Genomic DNA, 19321 nt, shown 5'->3' with positions numbered 1-19321 from the left:
AGCAAGGGGCCGCCTGAGTGTGTGTGTGTATGCAAGTGTGTGTGCGCGCGTGTTCTGCTCACCTCTCGAATGCATTTCTGCGAAAAATTGCTGGAGGAAAATCTGCCCACGAGGGGGGCGAACCACGACGTCAGCAGACGTCGCCTGGACGTCCCCGGGGACGAGACGAGCGTTTTGATCCGCGTGACGGTTCCCAGGAAATCCGGGGCGTCGGGACACCCTTCTGGAAGTTCTTGCACGGGGGGCTACGTGATCATACCTGTGCAACGCGGGGCGGTTAAGGGCTCCATTCACAGGAAGAAGGCAGGGGGGTCTGAGGAGGGCAAAGGTAAAATGCCGCCCTTCCCACTGACCACTGGCCGGGGAAACGAGCCTCTAACAGTCTGTTTTTGGAGGCCGGAGGCAGAGATACGATCTGAGAAACTACCGGCGGCGCGCGGAGGAGTCCAACAGCAGCAGCGCGTCCTTGCAAGCTGTACCACACACCTCCTCAACCTCAGCTTCCACATCCTCACACACGCTTTTCCAAGGGCGGCTGATAGCAAAGGGGTCTAGCTGCTACCTTCGGCCCAGAAGGTCGCGGGTTTGAGTCTCCTCTCTAACTGCGGCACCCTGGAACACGGTACTTACTCTACAATAGTCTGGTAAAACTTCCCCAGCTGTATAAATGGGCAAATGACTGTACGTGGCTTTGGAGACAACACACACACACACACACACACACAGTCTGAACCGCTTGTCCCATATGGGGTCGCGGCAAACCAGAGCCTAACCCAGCAACACAAGGCGCAAGGCTGGAGGGGGAGGGGACACACCCAGGACGGGACGCCAGTCCATCACAAGGCACCCCAAATGGGACTCGAACCCCAGACCCACTGGAGAGCAGGACCCGCCCAAACCCACCACACCCCCCATTGCTTTCGAGAAAAGCATGAGCTAACTGTAAAGGACCCAGGTTCAAACCCCTTTCTTTGCCTTAGTACCCTGGAGCATGGTATGCACTCTGAAATACTCCGGTAAAAATCCCCCAGCTGTATAAATGGATAAATCACGGCAGCAGCTTAACGCTGCCAGTCGCTTTAGGGAAAAGGGTCGGCGAAGGAATAACAACGAACGAGGTCACACCGGTGCAAGGGTGCAAACAAGTGAACGCGGACGGTTTCCGCAGCAAATGCCGGAACACGTCCCGCCCTCGCCGTCGACAATGAGAACACGTCGACTGATTTAGACTCGCCGCGCGGAGGAATCGGTTATTGCTCCGCCGCCTCGCCGCACACGAGGGAAAATTCCCCTTTCCGACACCGCAGCAGCGCGCGGCGCAGGCTTCGCGCCCGGAGGTTGTGGGTTCGAATCCCACCTCTAGTAGTAGTACCCCTGAGCGAGGTGTAGAAATGGGTGAGTGACTGCAAGCGGCTGAACGTTCTCGGCGGTTCTGGGGAACGGGATCAGATACGTGAATCGATGTCAAGGCTGCAGAAGGGATTGCAAGTGCAGCGAACGGCATGGAGACCAAGAGACTGGTTTGCAAGGGCAGATGGGGCAGGGAGAGGGCAATGAGCGGAGAGCCCGATAAGGCCGGAGCTGGACGGGGGTGGGGGGGCAGGTGACGATAAGGCTTCGGAGTGGGGAGGAGAGGCGCTGGCGGTAGGCGATAAACACACGGCACCCAGAGCCCCGGTGTGGAGCGGCGCCGGCGTGGGCACCGCGAGTCACAGGGATGAGGTTTCGCCGATAAAATCGGGCCGCGGGGGGCTGACCGGAGCACGGGGTGCAGCACACGAAGCGGAAAATAAGCGAGGCGGAGCACGCGTAACGCGCACATACGCACACGGCCCCGGCACATGTACGCCCTGCTATCTGCGAGCCTGAAACACTAGGTTCACGTCCGACCGGTGCAACCGCCCCGCTCTCGTTCTACCAGACTGTAGCAAAACAAGGTTTTCTTTGTGCGCCTGGGCACACCCCCCCCTCCCCCAACCCCCCCTTGTGTGGCTGTGCTGGGGGCCCTGCTCCGCTCACACCTGCGCAGGCAGGGCTCTGCGCTCCATTTATACCTGGGCTATAACTGTCGACCAATTGCAGACACCCTGTGCTGATCCACGGAGTCCCGCCTCGAAAACGTGACCGTCGAGCCCCATTTGCATGACACCCCCACCCCCACCTCCACGTTGTGCCTACCGTCTCCATTGTTTTACAGGGTCCCTTATTTCTAGGGGTCCACGCACCGAGCCAAACCGTCCCGCGCCGACGGGTCCGGGCGCCCGACGGTCCCTTTACGAAAATTCCTTCGCTCGCACGTCACTGCGTAGATAAAGCGACACGCCTGAGGACATTTTGAGATTGAGGAAAACAAAAACAAGCATCTACAGCACACCGTAAGTAAGGACACACCCGGAAGCCTGTGAAGGGACCAAACGTAGGATGGCGGGAAGATACCCAGGCCGTGAAAAAGCGGTTTATGGAAGTTCGTCGCGGGGTTACCTCAGTAGGTGCCGACAGGTGTGCCGACCCGCTTTGATCTTCAAGGACGGATGGGTTAGAAGGACACGGGCAATGGTGGGATAATTAAAGTCATCAACCTGGGACAGTCTCCTTGTCCCTGCAGGGTGTGTTTTGGCAGTGCATGGAGCAACACCGCCCCCTGGTGGCAGGGCCTTGCATTGCATCAAAAACCCCCCACACTCTTCATACCCTATCAAGGGTGGACTTTCTAAGGACAGACATGTGGCATCAGAGGACACTTCCCGCATTATTTTAGCACCGCGGGACTGCAGGAAGGGACCCGTGGGCTGCGGATCGGCAACTTCCTTCGGTCGCTACAAGTTTGGAGTCTCGCCGCCATCCGGCTGATAAACGGGCCGTATTGTTTCCTTCCCCTTCACGCGTTCGGCAGATTAAATCTCTCCGCCTTCGCCAAACAGTCTTTGACTGATGAGGTGCTGGTGCTCGCTCCGTAGTCATGGTCAGTAAGGAAATGCGCACACACACACACACACGCGCCAAATACTGCAAATCATTAATGGACCGCACCGCCTGGCGGTGCGAAGGATTCGCCGCTTCCCGCTGTTCTGTTAGAAACTTGCCTCCAGACCCCGTAGTACAGAAAAAGCAGGATGCGTATCTACTGCTACCGTTGTAAGAACGCACACAGCCAACTGCGGCCTCCGTTCGAAGAAGCGCTTGAACCCGCAGAAATGATGAGGGCGTAGAAAAGGCGTCGCTGGTTAAACAGGACCTGTGAACTTTCACATTCGGGGCCAGATAAGCGAAACGTGACAAAGGCAGCAGAAAATTCCAGACGACTGGTTCTGCGAGTAGAAGGAAGCGTTCCCACCTATCCCCCCCCCCTCCTTGTTTCTCTGCACTGGCTTCCTATAACTGCCTGGATCAAATTCAAGACTGGTCACGGCGTACAAAACCATCAACGGATCTAGTCCCTAATATCTACGAGACCTGATCACTCGCTACACCCCAACCGGACTGCTACACTCCACCTCTACCCGGCTGCTGATCCCACGCACGCAAAGTCCAAAATCAAAAGCACAAGGGTTTTCGGATCTGGCTCCAATGTGGTGGAATCACCTCCCACTGTTACTCGGAACTGCTGAATCCCTCTCTACATTCAAGAAGGGTTTCAAAACTCATCTCTTTCAGATTCATTTCTCCCTTGACCTCACAAGAATGATAAATTGTTATAGCTGATTGTTAGTTTTTTCTGTGCAACACTTTGTCCCTCTTACTTATTCCCTCCCTCATTTTTGATTCCATCCCCCAATACTGTCAATGTAGCTTTGCTCTGGTTGTATGTATGTATATATGTTTATATGTGTGTATATGTATGTTTTGATTTTTTTTCCTACTCTAGACTACGAGCCATTGGGAACCGAAGCGAAATTCCTTGTATGTGTGTGCATACTTGGCCAAATAAATCGGATTCTGATCCCGATAAATGTGTAAATTTCATAATTCCGTGTTTAGAACTGTAGAAATTAACTGTGCTTTGGAATCATGTGTCTGAATCAAAGTCTCTTCTAAATGAATAAATGTAAACATAAATGTAGATGTAAATGAAAGCGATATTGGCACGCTCCTCCAAGCAGGACCGATATAAAAATCACGAAAGGTAGCAGAGTGACCCAACTTCATAACCCCATCATGAGCACATTTTCATTTTGCTGTGAGAACAAACCGTGTCTCCCTCCGAAAAATGTAGAGTCACATTAATATTTTACACTGTCGCACTCTTTATCTATGGGGGGCGGGTAAAATATTGCAAACAGCACCTAAAACGGACTAGGACTTCAAAGTTCTAAACTGTAAAAAATATATGAGTGATACAAAGTTTCAACGTGACTGATGAAAAAGACTTTGACAGAGAAACTATAAGAAAAACAAAAAAACAAAATCTAAAAAGGGACATGAATAATAAAATCTGAAATAGTCAAATAGTCAGCGCTCTGACTGCACGTTGGTCACAAAAAGGTCTCAAATCAGGGGGGATCAGCACATCATAGCACATGGGTGGTATGACAAGACGTGGGTTCGATCCCTGCTCAGTCTGTGTGGAGTGTTCACGTTCTCCCCATGTCTGCTTGGGTTTCCTTCGGGTGCTCTGGTTTCCTCCCACACTCCAAAGACATGCTGTTCAGGTTCACCCATAGTGTGTGAGTGACAGAGGGTGTGTTCCACTGATGTACGGATGAGTGACCCATTGTAAGTAGTGTATCTAGCAGTGTAAGTCTTTGGGTGCTCTGGTTTCCTCCCACACTCCAAAGACATGCTGGTCACCCATAGTGTGTGAGTGACAGAGAGAGTGTGTGTCTGTGTTCCACTGATATATGGATGAGTGACCCATTGTAAATAGTGCATCTAGCAGTGTAAATCACCACGGTGAATAAAGTGTGTGGGCTCATAACACTACATAGACTTAACTGGAAATCACTTTGCAGAAAAGCATCTGCTAAATACACACACACACATTTTCAGAACCGCTTGTCCCACACCGGGTCACGGGGAACCGGAGCCTACCCGGCAACACAGGGCGTAAGGCCGGAGAGGGAAGGGGACACACCCAGGACGGGACGCCAGTCCGTCGCAAGGCACCCCAAGCGGGACTCGAACCCCAGACCCACGAGAGAGCAGGACTGCGGTCCAACCCACTGCGCCACCGCACCCCCTGCTAAATAAATAAATGTAAATGAAATTAAAGCAACCTTCCAAGTGGGTATTTAAGAGTGCAGACATGGGTAACAAGGATAATGAGTGATGAAAAGAGACATTTAATCCCAAAGATGCCTCCAGGCCATGGTGTCTGTAGTTAGCTGTTGAAAAGCTGGTGGGGGAGCAGGATCTCCAACGCAGAGCACCCAAAGACTTACGCTGCTAGATACACTACTTACAAAGGGTCACTCATCCATACATCAGTGGAACACACTCTTTCTCTGTCACTCACATACTATGAGTGAACCTGAACACCATGTATTTGGAGTATGGGAGGAAACCAGAGCACCCAGATGAAACCCACACAGACAAAACATGCAAACTCCACAGAGACTAAGCAGGGATCAAACCCATGTTCTCTTGCACCACAGAGGCACTGTGAGACAGCAACGCTACTTGCTGAGCCACTCTGCCACCCAAAATGTATGTGTGCGTGTGAATAAATTCATTTAGGTGCCACTTTTGTCCTTAGTGATTCCCAGTGTTAGATAACCTGCAAGTATCTACCTATTATTTACCTAGTATTTACCTATTTGAATACCTATTACCTATTTACCTATTTGCTCAAGGGCACTGCAGCAGGAGAGCGAGTCAAACCTACAACTTTCGCATCCCAAGGCAGCACGTCTAACCCCTATTGTACCAACTACTTTGCGAAGGGACTTCAAAGGCAGAACATTTCCTATAAACATAAATATTTCCTTTTTATCATCAGAACAGCACTTGTGCGAAGTGTTTATGTTTATGGGTTTTCTTTTATTTCATTTACTTTTCAAGGTTGTTCTTAGTGAAACATATATTGCTGTCCTGTATGTGAAAAATTCTGTAATTCTTTTTTTTTTTTCAAAGCAATATCACTCAACTACCCGTTCTGTACATATATACTTTATTGCTTTGGACAGATCAGTACTGGAGTGTAAATGTCAAGGAAAATATAAATAAGACTGAAAAAGGAGACTTTACAAAGACCGCGCTTTCTAATGTCATTAGGGCGGGGTTTCTGCCAACACAGCTCTTTCTACAACTGACATTGAAACCATGTTTAAAATATCAAAAGCTGTAAAATAAATTAAAAAAAAAAAAATAAATAAATAAATGCATGCACACGCGCACACGCCATCTGAAACCGCTTGGCCCATACGGGGTTGCGGGGAGCCGGAGCCTAACCTGGCAACACAGGGCGAAGGGACACACCCAGTACGGGACACCAGGCCATCGCAAGGCACCCCAAGTGGGACTCGAACCCTAGACCCACCAGAGAGCAGGATCTGGGCCGCACCGCCGCATAAACAAATGTAATACAGAATATTAAAAGAAGAGCTAAAAGTCAGTTTTCTTTCTTTATTGTTATGCCTAAAATACCTTTGACTTTTGCATTGTTATTGATTTTAGGTGGCACGTTTTTCGTCCGAGAAAAAGAAATAATGGCAGCTGGATCCCGACACAAGGAGAATTCACCTTGAACGGCGATTTTGTGGAACGACTGAACTCTTTCCCCCTGTTTGTGGAACAAATTATTCCGGGTGCAAGAACCGATAATGTAGTGGTTACAGTTCCTACCTTTGGACCCCCATGTCATAGGTTTGAATCCCACCTCCAGCTCCTAACTTATACACAATTGTCAAACTGTTGCATTGGATTAATAACTCTTAGTCACCTAACATTGTTTGGTGCAGCAGGGAAAGTGGGTAGAACTCACAGTGTAGTGGTTACAGCTCTTTCCGTGAGATGTGCGTCGCTTTGGAGAAAAGCGTCTGCTACACGAATACATGCAAACGTACATCTCTGTAGACAAAGGCACCTGGGGAATAATGAGTACTTCATATATTGTTTGGTTTTTTGGATTCCTGCCTGTGGACCTAAAGGTTGCAGGTTCAAATCCCAACTGTACTATCTTTGAGCAAAGTACCTAAAGTTGCTCCGCTAAAATTACCCTGCTACACAGACAGGTAAATAGTTGCATGCTGCTTTGGAGGATAGTGTCTGCTAAATGAATGCACGTATTAACTGAAACTGCTCATCACGGCAAACCCAAGCCTAACCCAGCAACACTGGGTACAAGGCTGGAGGGGAAGGGGATACACCAGGACGGGACACCAGGCTGTCACAAGGCACCCCAAGTGGGACTCAAACCCCAGCCCTGCCAGAAAGCCACCATGTCCCCCATACACATTTACTTTATATTTTAAAATGGTCTTAAAACTCACCTCTTCCAGACTCATTTCTCCCACAATCTCTTAAGTTCATGCAATGTATAAATGTTCATGCACCATAACTTTGAGATCATAGCTGTTCACACAGACCACATCATTTAAAAAAAAAAAGCCCACCCAGACTGCTGCTTCCAGGAGTAAAAAAGTGAACAGCTCTACACACCAGTATTATTATTATTATTATTATTTATAGCCCAGAACAGTCAGCTGTGATTCGGCCTCTCTCCACTAGGGGGCGCCAAAGACCAGAACAACGCCAGCATTGCCCTGCAACACCATCTACCAAAACTACACACTTGGAGAAGTCCAGCATGGAAACTTTTGTCAAAACACAGCTACTTAAGTGATGTAAATGTTTAAAAAAAATAATTTTTTTTTTAAAAAATCATTACTAGGAAGGTGATCAGGAATCGTAGATATTCGGATAAACTTTTTGGATAAACTCGTGTGATGAACATTGATTCATATAGTGGAAAGAAACTAACTGTACTTAAGAATCATGGGTTTGCATCCATGTCTCTTTCTCCTAATGTAATGAACAATGCATTTTGTATGAAATGTACATCACACTGGAGAACAGCATCTGCTAAATGAATAAATGTAAATGTAAATCAATACACATTCTGTAAACTTCCCATGTGCCAGCTGAGAGCTCTGAAGGCTGGTAATCAAAAAGGAGAACTGTGAGCACCACTGAAAATTTGTACCGCTTCCCGCAGCGAGAGGCAACAAATTCACTGTTCACGACAGACACCGTTAAAAGAGACGTTGACCTCATTAAAAGCTAAAGATGAGGTACTTAACTGCACCTGTGGCCCACAGAGTATTGCAAATTTTTGCTCCAACCCTCATCCCATACTTGATTTGCTATTTACACAAAAAACTAAATCAGAGCAACCACATCATTTAAAAAAAAAAAAAAAAAGCCCACCCAGACTGCTGCTTCCAGGAGTAAAAAAGTGAAAAGCTCTACACACCAGTATTATTATTATTATTATTATTATTAGAGCCTAGAACTGTCAGCTGTGATTCGGCCGCTTTCCACTAGGGGGCGCCAAAGACCAGAACAACCCCAACATTGCCCTGCAATACCATCTACCAAAACTACACACTTGGAGAAGTCCAGCATGGAAACTTTTGTCAAAACAATTGTCTGTATAGTGCTGAAAAAAACATATTGGAACAATACCACTTAAATATCTTCCAACATGCACCTCCACAGACAGACTGACTCCCCCACTAACTGTGCACAGCAAGGGAGCATGTGACATTTTGTGGATGGAAGAACAAGGCTGTCCCTCAATTTTCCCTCCAAAAATGAAACTTTTTTTCCCCTCTTCTCGACATAAGGAATTATCTTTCCTACGTTTAAAACACGGCACGCTTTAACAATTTCAAGTACACTAAGTGAATTTTGGGATCCAGCATCAGGTGCCGTACATGATGTGAATTTTTCAGCTCAAGGATCCTCAGAGCACAAACTGCAGTCCACACGGGCAAAGGCACATAGTAAAGAAAGGTACAGACAGACAGGCGGGCCCACGATGACTGAGCACAGCATCCATTTGGTGTGTGCTGAGGAAATGCAGGACATTTCTCCCACGCCCACATGGCTCTTCTCACTGCTCATCTGCCCTACTATTGTACCCAAAATACTCAGGGCACCAGACAGTCCGAGCTGGAAGCCCAGATCAAGGCTTCCCTTCTTCTGCAAAGAGTTACGAGTGTCTAAGCTGTTTCTCCCTGTCAAAAGGGATGTCCCAAAGCCAGTGACGGCCCCTTGAACCACAGTCTCTTGCAACCAGAGCTCCAGCAATGAGCGCTACCTTCCTTGCACATAAGTGGAGCGGAAGGCAGGGTCAGAAGGAAGGAGGAAGATCTTCACCAGGCTTGGCCACCAGCCTACACACACACACCAACCAGCTGGACGGAGTGATCTGCTGTTGCTTGCTGTAGCTCCAACGGATCTTAAACGCTACCTTGGTTCTTCCAGAGGCTTTTACTGCGCATGTAGAATAAATTGGAAGCAGCAGTTGTGTGACTGCATCCATCGTCACGTCTCTTTCCAGGTAGGACTGAACATCACCTAGCTTCATGTCACTGAAACACCACCAGAGAGGACCAGAGCCCTGCCATGGATTGCATCTCTGGCATTACAGGTCTCCTGGCTTCCCATATCCTCCAAAGACCATGAACCTCCTCAAGACCAAAGTCAGGGTCAAGCCAACAAGAATGCAGAAATCTGAGAACTCAGCAAGCGACAGCAAGTGCGGGCGTTCGCTGCTCCCGATTTCCAGGCCGAGGTGGTGGGACTTGCTTCTGGCTCTATAACCATTCCAAGCTTTCCCTACATTCACACACACACAAACCCTCAGACATTGACACACACCCCAGAACAAAGGTACCATTTTCCCTCAGGAAGGGTCAGCGGTTCTCACCATCAGACGGTCGCTTTTTCCCGGCCCAACGCTGCCCAGTCTCGGGTCACCCTCCCCAGGCTCCTCCGGCCCCCGTTGGCCCTTGCCACCCCAGAGACAAGCTACCCATTGTTAGCCCCTCCGCCGCTCACAGACAACGGTCCTCCTCGTCTGACAGACTTTACAGCTGCTCTCAAAGTTCAGCGAGTGGAAAGAAGCTTGAGTTGCTCCAATGGAAGGTAACGCTAATAGCCACTGGAGCCCTCCACCATGCTGGAACCCGACCGGCTACCTTATTGAGCAGGGGGCTCATACACTGGCACTGAGTAAAGGCAGCAGCGTATACCACGTGCGCAACGCTGTCAGGGCGGAGTACTGGGTCGGCTTTTCTTCAAGGCCAAGTCCATCTCTAATTGCACACTTACGAAGGGTGGGCTGCGGCACCAAGCTGGATGTCGGCTGGAGAAGTCATGAGGAAAGATGCGGTGAGATCACTGTTTACTTTCTGCATCATTCAAACCAGACCCTTGATTTTTGCTCTGCAGCATCTTTCATTTGCGGTTTGAGGTCTGGAGTCTAGACAAGTACGTTTTATGGGATAAACATTTTCGGAGAAAGCCGCCGTATTATCTCCCGCCGGAGAAAGAAGAACATCTGAACATCAAGCTTGACTCTGTGAACGAGACCCTTTTTTCTGCGCTTCACCACAAAGCCGCCACCTCTTGAGAAAGCCTGATTCGGTGACGTCCCGTGACAAGGGGCACTGCTTGCTTTCTTTCTCCATCCGAGCTGGGCAAGCATGCGGCAATTTAAAAATAATGGCATGCAAAATTAGGTTCGGGTCGACCTTCTTCTACGGGGGCGCTAATCCACCCTACGGCCAGAAAACCTCTGTCGCTCGGAGCCCCGCGACGCTCTACAAGCTCGAGGACAGATGCTGTGAGGACGGAGGTGGCTCTGGGGGTCTGATTCACGTAGACCCCCTTGCCTTGTTAAAGCAGAGAAGAGCACAAAAAAAGGCCCTACTGTTTTGCGAGGGCCTGCTCGCTGACACAAAGTCGGCCTTTGTCTCCCCTCCAGGGTCCTAAATAAAGGCGGTCTTGTGTCCCCCGGGGGCCTCTGGCCAAGTTTAGATGACACTTCAGGCCCTTTTGTAAAACAAGTGTCCCACCGTCAATACTCGCCCCGAGAGTCACTTGGCGGCAGACAGAGGCTCCCTCTTCAGAAGAGAAAGGAGGACTTGTTTCAGGAAGACTGTAATGAAGGAGGAGGGGGCGCTGGGAAGATGGGGGGTGGTCCCTGCTGCATACATGGAGACATAGAGAGGCGCTATCGTGGGACTCAACAAATACATATAGTCCTTTAATACGGTTTAACTTCCCGGCGGACAGGAATGGATTGGGGCGTCGAGTAACGGTGAGGAATGAAGAAGAGTAAGCAGCAATGGGGAAGACTGAATTTCGCACGAACGCCCGTGTGCACATCAGGGAACGGTTAAAAGACAGCGCTGGCACTCGGAGGCTGTGACTAACATCAGCATCATCATCCACTGCCGAAGAGTCACCACACAACGGGATGTAGCTCCCCTACAGAGGAAGGAGAGAAGGTGGGGTCCGGGGTCCATGCACCCTTTCCCTCCTCACAAGCAACCGAGCGGTACCACGATATGTCCCCTTCAAACTGAGCCGCCCTGCACTGCAGATGCCCCCTTCCTGCGCAATGACCCAGAAACCATTAGCGGGGGATTCAGGGTATCAGTGTGGGATGAGGGAACCGCTGCTATACCAGCTCTTAACTCCTCCTGCTGCTCACATTCTCCAGTCAAGGAGACCACCCCGTCTCATCATTTCAGAAGAAAATTGAGACTTGTTCCAGGTGTAGCCCACAGCCCCACACAATTTGGCCGAGTTTCTCCATCCAAGACCACCACGGAGAGATCCATACATGGCTGAGGGTCAGACAGGGCTATGTGCACCTTCTGAAGGACTCAAACAAAGCAGGCAAAACTCTGACAGCAGATATGGGAAAAAATGGGGGGAAAAATATGGAGACATGTCCGCAGCTCCTCGGGGTGTCTGGACGTTAATCAAGAGACATCATTATGCCACAGGAACATCTCTTCCGAGACAGAAGGTTACAGAAATCTCAAAGTCCTTGTTCCTCTGCAGTATGCTGCATTGCAGAAGACACCCAGACTGCCTTTGAGTCAGGATGGGTCACCATGGTAACAGCTCGTTGCCCTCCTCTCAAATAAATCATAGCAAAAAGTTGTACATTTCCATCAGATCCTCAGCTAAGGACAATAACATCATAACACGTGTGATCTCCATAGAGATCACAGAACGTGAGCAGGAAGTATGGGTTATGGTTTTTCATGTCATGGCTTCTCAACGTGGAAAAGCCACGAGACAAAAGGCTGAGCACTGACACCATGGGTGGAAAAGAAGACAAGAAAAAAAAAAAAAAAAAGAGATTACCTTAAGTGTAGGCTTTACCCGGAGATGTCAACAAACAAGGGGTTTAATTTCAAAGGACTCAAGCACACCGTTAACCACATGTGCCAACAGACATGAAGCACGAGCTTTGAGGACAACAGTGTGGTTGAGTGCAGCAGGTGCAAGGAAACAGAGGCCACAAGCAAAGCAAATGGGATGGACAGGAGGAGCCCCCAGGTACTGCTGCCTGAAGATGCCGTACAAGCACCGCTGCTGCCATGACGATGGATCTTCAGTGAAGCTCACGTGAAGCTGATGAGTATCAGTTCAGATCTCGTCCTGCCCTCTTGGACCGACTGAACCCAAGACACTCTGACGGTTCACACCATGTTTGTCTATCAGCGGACGTATGACACCTTTCCACTCCAGGGACTTTGACTCATTGCACTGCAGCCTTGAACCGCTGTACTGGAGACACATGGTTCAGAACCTGTCCCCCCCACAACAATGATGTAGACACAACCCATCCTTGAGAGGAGCACACCTTTCATTTAGAAACATTTCAACAAGTCTTCCTCTGGGATCCTCGAACCCAGAAGACTCAGCGAAAAGTGGTGGAAGCTCAGCCACGCGGGGTCGAAAGTGAGAATGTACCCCATCGCTGCTTACCATGTTGAGTTCAGTATTACACTGCTTGGAGAAGAACATGACCTGCTATGCATTTTCATAAACCTTTATGAAACACACAAAAAAAACTGTTTTTTTTTTTTTAAATCAAAGTAAGCACACATCTCATACCATCTCTGAGCCTCAAACCCAGATTTCCTTTTCGCTCTGAATATTATAGGACAGGCCGAGGGTTCAAGCAGCAGGAAGACCAACGCAGTGTGAAAACGCGCCGCTCCCGCACACGTGGACAGGTGACTGACAGCAGAGCGGCGCGCGTGCGCCTCGTGGCTCGAGCCCCAGAACGGAATTAGAGCGAGAAAAGACACTCAAGATCCACGTGAAACGGCACACAACTGCGGTGATAATATTGTACCTAAAGAGGCGGGATTCTGGAAGTGGTAATTAAGTGTAAATAAGCGCTCTGGGACACTTTCTCATAGGTCGGCGCACGTGCGTCAAGTCACACACGCGGCGTTACGGTTTATTCCCTTTAGAATTAATTCCTTCAGCGGCGGAATAACTTCTCCAATACTGAGGAGACCAACATGCATATTGCGAGTCACAGCGGAGCTCCATGGAGTTGCTGGACACATTGGGGACCACGAGGCTTGACGGAATATATTGCGGCTTTATTGTCAATAACTGTATTATGGTACAAACATTAAAAATTTTCTCTTCAAACGCGGCGCGGCAGGCGAAGAAGTGGATCAGATGTTGTTTTCTAAAAGCAACGATGCAGAAGACAAACTCTCGGGACTCACAGTGTGTTTCACCAGCTGCCGGGAAACTAACGGGACCGAAGCGAAGAGCACATAATTTTTTCAATATATACCGGCAATGCGGGGCAATGAAGTGATCCAGCCCATAATCATGTTGGGCTTCTTCCAAATCCCAGTAAAAAGACACAATGTGTGCACCTTCGGTTCACATCATTCACACGATTGCGCTCCACCACAGTGCGGCGTAAACGGTGTAAAATTGTTGCTGTGCACCATATGGCCCGCGCGTTATGAAGAACCTTACCTGTCAAACCGTGGGGTTTGTGTCTCGGGAGTAATCCGCAGTAATGGTGCGTTTCATATTCCATTATCGAGTAAAAGCAGGTAATGAATCCCAGAGTCACGTATAATCCAAACCATGGGGGGTCCGGGACAGTTACGCAGAGATACGCAGAGATTCCGTCTATTGAATGTATCCATGGATGGAGCGCTAACGGCGGCACTGGCACTGGCAGCGTGCGGGACACTGGGGGGTCCGTCCTGTTTCAGTGCCGGGTACATCCTCCCGTATTATTTCCACTTGTGACAGTCTGTGGGACAGCAGTCCTCCACGAGCGTGGACTCAGTCTTACAATCAATGAGCTGAGCGATCGGATCATCCACGTCGTAGCCCCATTCAGACGAGCGAGCAGTTACCAAAACGATGATGATCCGCACTGACAAAATGTTTTTACTAACCCCAAATCATCATGTAGAAATCCGAATGAAAAAAAAAGGTACTGCGAACAACACAGCAGCTCCGCGACTGAAGAATATATATTATTATATATACATCCGCGTTTTGTGTCCATCCTCAGAATTATCAGGACCTCCAGCCAGAATTAAAATCGTCAAAGAAAGCGAAAGTCGGTGAAAACGTATAAATCCAGTCACAGAAGGATTTATGCACTAGAAGTGTCAAGTCCCAAGCAGCTCCGACGGCTCCCGTAACCGCCACCCCAGCGGTCAGAGAGGTTTCTCACGCCCTCAGGAGATCCACATTTTGAACATCTCACGCACGAGCAGCCCAGCGCTACACTGAGTACACTGGCCGAGCCATTCTTAGCGCTCCTCAGTCGGCTCGGCACGGCTACCTGACGCAAACCGCAGAGCATTATGGTACATGTAGTTCTACCTGACACGTGCGACGCGTGGCCCACTGAAATCCCAGCAAATCTCCACCTCCTTACTGCGCGGGTTTTGAAAAAGAAGTTTAATTTGTAGCCTGTACCGCACATATAATTCCTTTATGTGCATTTCACTGTTATATATAAACACAAAGACTACTATAATAATAAAAATCAACTTAAAGCGGGAGTGTAGCAACTTCATACATATTTGGAGACTAAATACTATATTAAGGATAATACTTAAGAGAAATTATGCACAAATACTGGACAACACATTAGGGTTTGCATGAACATCAGGAGGACATGCCTCCCTCACTCTGTAAGAACTATTCATATGCTAAGGTGCTCTGACAACTTTCATAATGGTCACCACTAACTACGCAAATAAAACAAGACACAAAATACTTTATCTCTCACACGATTCATTTATTGCTTCTTTAGTAGTGGACTGTGAGATGCTGAATGGTCTAATGCAGTCATGTTAAGAATGTTTTCTTTGCAACCATTCTTGCTATTGTTTATCATACTATCTAAATAGTGAATTTCGTTGGAACTGAATGTTAATTAAATTCTTTCTTTCTTGTTCAGCATTGTTTCCACGTAGTCCGTGATCCGTGGTCCGTGAAACCAACGCTCTACGTTGAAGGAAACTGACTTCATGCCATGGTGGACACGACGTGTCAATGTAAACCGGGAAATCAACTTATTAGCATTTAGCGACAGTGTCATGAACAGCTGGAAACTGACTTAAAAGTCTTATTTTTAAAATATCCAGGAGATGTAGGCAGCTCCTGGCACCCCCCCTCCCCCCTCACCCACCCACCCCAAGGTTTTTTTTCTCCATTGCTTTACGGTTGGGAGTTTTTTGGTTTTCTTCCTCCATTGTCAGTTGGCTTATTTACAACTTTCATACATAGGCAACCTTTTATTTCTATTTTGTCTTGAATGTAACCCTTTGATAAGTATTCATTAGTCTGTCGTTACCCGACCAGAATGTGAAATCACGAGAATAGCTGGAGTGTAGGCCAAATAACAATAGAATTAAAACAGTAATATCACACAGCCTGGTACCACAACAACAGTAATGACGTGAGTTTTTAGTAACTCCAAGCCACAATGAATTTTTTTCCCCAGCACTCTTGCGACTGGCGCACAGCCAGCACAATCCACGAGTACCTGCGGCGCACGCGATGCTGTCAGTCACCGGCGGTGCGACCGTGTGTTCTTGGCAAAGGCTCGTTCGCAGAGCGTTGCGTGACTGGAACGCGGGCGGAAAACACAAAGACATTGTTTTCCGCGATTAAACCCCTGTGCGTGTAACAGAGCGACATTCCAGCATTGCATTCCTCAGGCACTGTTCCTGGGGATCATCTTAAGCACAAGTACAAGCGGAGAGAAACATACATTTAATGAAATACACTGAATACCCTTTTGTATTCGGAAAATCCTGCAAGAGCTCCTTTTTCATGGAAGATGCATCAGTGGAGATGTATGTGGTGTCTGGTAACAATCTGGTTCACAAATATGATTATTTCAAACAATTAAATGCATGATTTGACTTTAACTGTTTCCTTGCCATTTAATAATTTTATTCCGTTAAATGTGTTCGATCAAGTTGTGTTTGAAGGAAGACAAGATCTCTTCCTTCACCGGCAGTATATAGTGACAGTAGATACCACCATCAGTTCCCTCACTGGTAAGTAAATAATTGTATAAAAATTCCGTACTACAGACAGCACCATTATTTTGTGCATGCTAAAGAAGAACACATTCACAAAAATAGTGCCAAAACAAAGCATTTCACAGACTGGGAACAATTCAAGACCAGAGATACATTTGGGAGATCCCAAATTCTGTTTTTATCTATTTCAATCATTCTGTTATTATCTATTATCTATTTTGTAAAACGCCCCCGATTCATCACTCCACTTTGTTTTTACTTACAGAAAAGGCTTTCTGCCTGGAAAATTCAAAGTTTCTGCATCAGTTCAGCTTATGAAGTCTTTTCTACTGACTCTTGAACTGATTTATTTATAGTATCAATTATCTGTTTGTTTTAATATTTATACTCTTAAGACATATCAAAATAGTAACAAACATAGACTTGATCAAACACTACAGCCCAGAAATAGCACTTTGCTTCTCTGGCTCTGGCCGTTTGTTTGTCCTCTTCCTGAGTGAACAAAAATTGAAAGCTTGCTGATCCTTGGTTCAGAACCCAATGTGGTGGAATAAACTCCCTCTCCCCCTCGGAACAGCTGAATAACCGCCCAGATTTTAAGAAGACTTTCAAACTAATCTTTTTTAGACCCACTTCTCTTCCTTTCTTCTGACACCTGCATTCATTTGTTCAACACCATCTGCTATGATCATTAGAATATTTGCTTTGTGACTATTGCTTTTATAGGCAGCTACTTTGGTAATGTGTTCCAAAAACGGTGGCAACCTCACAAGCTGTGCATTGATAATCCTATGTCAGTACCCAAAGTTGTCGGTTTGAGTGTGCTTTTTGTATACTTTGAGCTGTATGCCACTTTGGAGAAAACTGTCTGCTCAATGAATACTTACAAATGTTACCAAATATTATTAAAGCATCATAACGTCATGCTTTTTGACAGAGTTATATTTGCGATGTAGGAATTACGAAAACAGCAGTATTTCACAGTGATTTCCCAACTGAAGCAGCACATCTATTTGATGCTGAATTTTATTCATGTAATGTTTTGACTGTGTATTCATGCTTTTGTGTGTCAAACATCTCTTCTTTCAATGCTGGTTTCTCTGTGTGAGCAAACAGTGCATCACTCAGAAATCTGCAGTGTCCATGATTCCTACAGTCTAATGGTAATACAACAAACACACACAAACAGCGGAAAGCGTCCACTGCCAGAGCAGGAAAGGAACAATCTGACACCTCACTTGATGTAATAGTGTATAACAGTTCTCTGCAGGAACAGACATGTACAGTGGTTTCATTGTCAGAATGGACACACAAAGCAGTTCTATGATGGGGACAGACACAAAGGACCGCCCTGTTTCAGGTGTCCAGAACCAGAAAGGACAGATAGAGAAATAGGAGTAAACTGTTCACACAGCAATGGAATTTGGCTGAATACAACAAAGCAACAAAATTATAAACTGTCCATCGTGCACCTCGACTCAAAAAAAATTTAATTGAAGGGTAGAAGACTAGGGGGTGCAGTAGCAGAGTGGGTTTGGCTGTGTTCTGCGCTCTGGTGGGTCTGGGGTTTGAGTCCTGCTTGGGGTGCCTTGTGATGGACTGGCGTCCTGTCCAGGGTGTGTCCCCACCCCGCCGCCCTGCATTGCCAGGTTAGTCTCCGGTTTGCCGCAACCCCGCTTGGGACAAGCAATTTCAGTCAGTGCGCATAAAAGACTATGAACAGAGTGCTTTTACTTTGCTGGTCCTGCAAACAACTGACAACACATTCTATAGATGACTATGAAAGTGTGATGTTAATCATTATTGCGGAGAGACAGTGGAACCTCAGAGTCGCTTGTTTCCTTCAACGCTAAGCAGCTTGCTATATCTTTTCTCTACATCCAGCACAAAGCTCCATTCAGCAGAACCGAAGCAAACACTGCCTTATGTGGCAGAGAGCTAGCACTAGTGCCCTAGCCGCATCAGAGAGGCTGCAGTGGTTATTCATCAACCAGCTCAAAGCCTGCTAGAGGCCTCCGTGGCATGAGAACCAAGACGAGCTGCTCACGTCTCTGTCGCCGGAGACAAGTGGCCGAGACTTGCTCCCCGCTACATTTTTCACCCAATATTCCGCGCCTCGGTTCCTCTTTGTTCGTCCTTCCCGTCTTTGGTTCTCTTTTCTTGACCATCAGGAAATCTGAGCGCTGTCTTCATGCTATCTTCAGTGTAAGGCAACGACTGCGCAAACACAATGTCGTATCAGCTACCCACACAGACTGACATCTGACATCACCCCAATGCTTTTAGGAAGAAATTAATCCTATTGTTAGCAGAACTATTGTGTCTGCCCCAAACTGAACGATGGAGTCATCACAGTAACACGAAGTCAAAAATCTCCTTTGTTAAATGGCTTTCACGATGATTCACAGAGGATCCAGTCGTAATTCTGTTGCTAATCCCTGTTTACACAAAGAGTTCTCCATGGGGCAGGGATGGCGAAGGCTCAGCTTTTGGGAGGTGCTCTGTTTAAGGACTTCTAGGAGGGCAGGTGTGGTGCTGTGCCTGGAGGATATGGTTGACCCATTGGCAGGCAGGCAGCAACTCAACTCAAATGTATCTGTCACAAAGCCTCCAACAGCTGCCTTGTGGGCAAGATACGACCCAGCTGTGTAAATGGGTAAGTAAATGTACTTAACATGTAGGTCGCTTTGGAGAAAAGTGAACGTCAACCTAAGAGACGCTATTGCGGACAGGACCAGCACATTGTTCCCAAACTCTTTACTTATTATCACCACAAGTCTGTAAAGGGGACAGACGTC

General features: G+C 47.6%; 1 long non-coding RNA gene across 1 annotated transcript in view; it reads right to left on the bottom strand.

The window, feature by feature from the left end:
- Positions 1–14774, bottom strand: part of LOC108940916 (uncharacterized) — a 63803-nt gene extending 49029 nt beyond the window's left edge. Inside the window, exon 1 of the long non-coding RNA XR_001966596.2 lies at positions 13978–14774. This is a non-coding gene — a long non-coding RNA (uncharacterized LOC108940916). The remainder of the gene's footprint in view (positions 1–13977) is intronic.
- Positions 14775–19321: the final 4547 nt, after the last annotated feature.

Source organism: Scleropages formosus, chromosome 3 (genome assembly GCF_900964775.1).
Source record: "Scleropages formosus chromosome 3, fSclFor1.1, whole genome shotgun sequence".
In the NCBI taxonomy this organism is placed as follows: domain Eukaryota; kingdom Metazoa; phylum Chordata; class Actinopteri; order Osteoglossiformes; family Osteoglossidae; genus Scleropages; species Scleropages formosus.
This window is presented reverse-complemented; position numbering and strand designations above follow the sequence as displayed.